Genomic DNA, 4548 nt, shown 5'->3' with positions numbered 1-4548 from the left:
TGTGCCTCCAGGCATCAGGAAACCGCCTCTTTCCGCGGCTGCTTTACTGTGTGTTTAAGCTCAATGCCATGTACATCGGGTAATAAAAGGCTATTTTCCGAATAAGCGAGCACTGGTGACGGTGGTGTTTTCCAGCACAGAAGCACCCTCCTGAGAATCGGGGTTTAAATCGCAGGGGTCGGCAGGCTGCTTGTACCCATCCCATTGGTAATGTGCTATGTCCTCCGCAAGTGTTTGCCGGGCAAGGAAACTGAGTCACAGGTGGTGGCTGGAAAACCTGACAGACCAGGAGTCAGGGCGGGGCCCGTCCCTGCTCCGCGGCGACACTTCTGGTGCGAAGAGACAGTTTGAGACCATCTTCAGGACACTTTCTACGGGAACAAAACAGCTCGGGTATGCGAAGCGGCGTTTCTGGAGCAAGAAACACTGCCCTTCTTTGGCTTTCTTTCAAAGGAAGACAAACTAGGCACCTTGCATAAATACCTCAGACGAGTGTGACCGTCGTGCCTGAGACAACCACGCCGCCAAAGAAGGCCACTCATTGAAACAAAACGGCGTTTAGCTCTTCGCAGCTCTGGGGGGGCCTCCGCGGCTCTGTCACTCCGGAACGCACTTGTCGGCTCACTGTGAGCTGGTACCAGGACAGGCCTGGGGACACGCAGGTGTGGAGGGGACATCCTGCTAGAACAATGCACGCTCCTCGAGCTTGCGTTGCAGCCAGTGCCGGTGTCCCGGCATCTGCACCAGGGACGTTAGCAGGGGACGGTGCTCTGTGGTGAGCGCTGCCCCGGGCACGGCAGGGCGCGGGGCGGCATGCTTGGGGTCTGCCTGCTCGCTGCCCACAGCACCCCGCGCTCCGGGTGTGACAACCAAAAGTGGACGCAGATTTTGTCATAGGTCCCCTTTGGTGGCGGGGGGTAGAATTACTCCTAGCGAAGAAGCCCTGCGTTAGCTGATGGATGGATGGAAGGAAAGAAGGAAGGAAGGGAAGGAGGAAGGATTTATAGATGGATGGATGGATGGAAGGAAAGAAGGAGGGAAGGGAAGGAGGAAGGATTTATAGATGGATGGATGGATGGAAGGAAAGAAGGAAGGAAGGGAAGGAGGAAGGATTTATAGATGGATGGATGGATGGAAGGAAAGAAGGAAGGAAGGGAAGGAGGAAGGATTTATAGATGGATGGATGGATGGATGGATGGATGGATGGATGGATGGATTGAAAGGATACATGATAGATAGATAGATAAATAATAGACTTTCCTGCTAGGGCAGCATGGAGGGAGTGAGGCCCTGGGACACCTGGACCTCAGGCGCCTGCTCTCCAGGATGGGGGGAGGGTGAATGCCTGCAGTTTAAGTCCCCGGTTGGGGGCAGTTCGTTCTAGCAGCCCTGAAAAGCTAACACAAATAGTCCTTATTAAAATTTGCCAGCAGAGAGAGTCGTGACGGGAGATCCTTACGCACTTTGTGGCCGAGTTCCAGGAAGGGACGTCTGAGCCTGTAAACCCACAATAAAGAGCTGTGTGATGTGACATCATTAATTAGAATCACACACGGCTCTGTTATGCTCTGCAACACCACGCTCGCTGGAGAGACTCTCCTCCTCAACGGCCCGCTCAACATCTGGTGGGCACGCTCCTAAACCTCCAGAATCTTAAGCTAGCCATCAGCTGTCACTCTTTGGCTGCTCCCAGGCCCCTGCCCCGCAAAAGAAAACTGAAACCAGGCCTGTGCCTGCACCGCCCAGTCTGTCCTCCCGAGCACAGCACCTGCAGATGAGAGGGGGCGGGATTCCGCCTGCGGTGCCCATGTCTCCACCCTCCTCCTGCATTGAACCTGCAAGATGCTCAGCCCCCAGGGGAGCTTTTCCCAAGCGTTTTATGCTGTAAGACCAGCCTGGCCACGAGCAGTGGGGTGAGTTCGCGGCCGGCAGCGGGACCTGAGGTTCTTGGAGTAGGAGGGGCAGCGGGGAGAGCTCCGAGTCATTGGAACACCATCCGCAGCACCTGGCTCACTAGCCTTCTTCCTGGTGAAGACTTTTTTTATTTTGACCGTGTTTCCCACACAACGGGGAGGCAGTGGGGCTCATTCTTGGCGTCATGTTGTCATCACTTGGGGAGATTAAAAATTCCTCTTGTCTAGGTGTGCTTATTTCCCGGGACTGCCATGACAAGTGGCCACACAGTGAGCATTTTAGAACCACAGGAATCCACCCTGCCCCGTCCTGGAGACGGGACGTCTGAGACCCAGGGGTCCCAAGGCTGCGCTCCCTCCACAGGCTCCAGGGAGGGTCATTACTGCCTCTTCCAGCTCCGGGGGCCCCAGGCGTCCCTAGGCTGGTGACCGCATCCTTCCTGTCTCTGCCTCCGTCTCCACATGGCTTCTCCTCTGGGTCTGCGTCTCCTCTTCTGTCCCTTCTCAGGACACTGTCATTGGACGCAGGGCCCCCCTGACCCAGGACGACCTCCTCTGAGATCCTCCCCTCATCCCACCTGCAAAGGCCCTAGTGATGACCCTGCAGTATCCGCCTATCTGTGCGTTGCTTGTTCAAAGCCACACAGCCTGTCCCGGGCTGGTGCTGCTGGATCCCTCTCCACCACAAGGCTGCTTAGAACGTGGCAGGGGAGACGAGGATTTGCATACGAGACCTGGACTTGAACTCAGGTCCTGAGCCTTAACCCGTGTGGGTACCTGTGTATCACCTACGTGAGCTTCCACTGGTGGAGGCGTCCGATGATGCTCCACAGAATTATTGAGAAACTCCTGAGAGAGCACACAGACGGTGGAACAAAGGCCAAAACTCCTTTTTTTTTTAAAATGCTGCCATTTTGCTCCACCCCTAGTGAGGTAGCCTGCATCGTCCAAGAGAGAAACACCCATCTTCGTTTTCGAAAACTCTCTACGGCCCTCGTTCATCACGTGAAGGGAAGATGCTGATGTACAGGCGTTGGGGGAACCCAGGGCCTGGAGAAAGGCGGTGTGAACTTCTCCGACGCCTGGTGAGAAGCCGAGAGGTGAGGTGCAGGTGATGAAAGACCAGAAGAAGGAGGTAAATAGCTGCCCCCGGCGGAGGTGGTCCCCTCTCTCCAAGCCTCAGGCATCCCTGCTATCTCGAAGTTTGTTGGTGGTGCGGAGCTTCCCCGGCAGAAACTACATTTCCCAGGCTCCCTTGCTGTCAGGTAGGGCCATGTGACTAATTCTTACCAGGGAGGAGTGCTCTTTCCAGACTGGTGATGAAGAAGGAGAAATGCCTTTTATGGCTCTTCTCCGCTCCCCTGCTGAATAAAGTGATGAGGAGACACCTGTCATGAGCTGCCACTTATCCCGTGGGTCTCCATCACCTCTCATCTTTCCTCCAACAGCCACCGTAGCCCCCCCAAACCCCTTCTGCTCTTGAAAGTAACGCTAACTACTTCACGATGCTTATTGTTGCAATCTGAGATTTATAACACTCACGGCTCAATCCCACATGTGACATTACGTCATTTATTTTATCCACAGCAAAGTCCCATGTAAGACACTAAACCGTAAAAACGTTGATATTTGAAGGAGAGGGTCCCTGTGAAGAGCGTCCCATGGAAATGTCAAAAAGCAGTTATTAGTTCTCGTTTATCGGCATCGTCGTCTTCATGGAAAGGTAGTGCCGCTCCAATTCGTGGATGAGCTGTAATTTTTGACCGCCGTGTAAAACACACCCCCGGACTGTAATCAGAGTATTCCTTCTTTATCATCGGTCGAGTTAACGGGAGCTGATGGGATGCCATTGCCGCCCCAGCTCTCTGAACTGCGACTGGCAGAGAGGCATCACCTGCAGTCCGAGCCAATGCTTTCACTGGATTCCAGAACGTGGCACAGGTTAAAAATATTTGTAAATGCTCCGGCAAAGATGTTCAGACTCTCACACCCTGTTTATTACCTAAGAGACAGAAACAGCAAAGTATGTCTTAAGTTTGAGAAAGTCAGAAGCCGGTTTGGGAGCAGCAACGGGTTATTAGGAAATACGCAATTCTACTTTCTGTTGTTCAAAAGGAAGTGTCAACATACTGCTTTTGAAAATAAAAAGTGAGCCTGGTTTTCACTCACGCCTGTCAACACAGAATTAACAATCGCCAAGATACGGAAGCAGCCCGAGTGCCCATCAGGAGACAAGCGGGTGGAGAAAAACTGGTGCGTTTATACCGGGAATATGACTGAGGGAAAAGGATGAAGTCTTACCATTTGCAACAGCACGGGTGGGCCTGGGGGGCGTTCTGCTCAGTGAAACGAGCCAGTCAGAGAGAGACCAATACCCTCTGATTCCACGTATGCGTGGAATCTAATAAACAATATGAATGAACAAACAAAACAAAAACAGACTCACAGACACAGAGAGCAGACTGATGGTTGACAGAGGGGAGGGGGTGGGGGGCTGGGTGAAAAAAATGGAGGGATGGAGAAGGACAGACTGACGGTTACAGAATAGCCGCAGGGGTGTGAAATCCAGCCCAGGGAATTTCGTCAATAATATTGTAGTAACTATGGATTCGTCCCAGGTGGATACTTGGAATAT

Source organism: Desmodus rotundus, chromosome Y (assembly GCF_022682495.2).
Source record: "Desmodus rotundus isolate HL8 chromosome Y, HLdesRot8A.1, whole genome shotgun sequence".
Classification (NCBI taxonomy): domain Eukaryota; kingdom Metazoa; phylum Chordata; class Mammalia; order Chiroptera; family Phyllostomidae; genus Desmodus; species Desmodus rotundus.
This window is presented reverse-complemented; position numbering follows the sequence as displayed.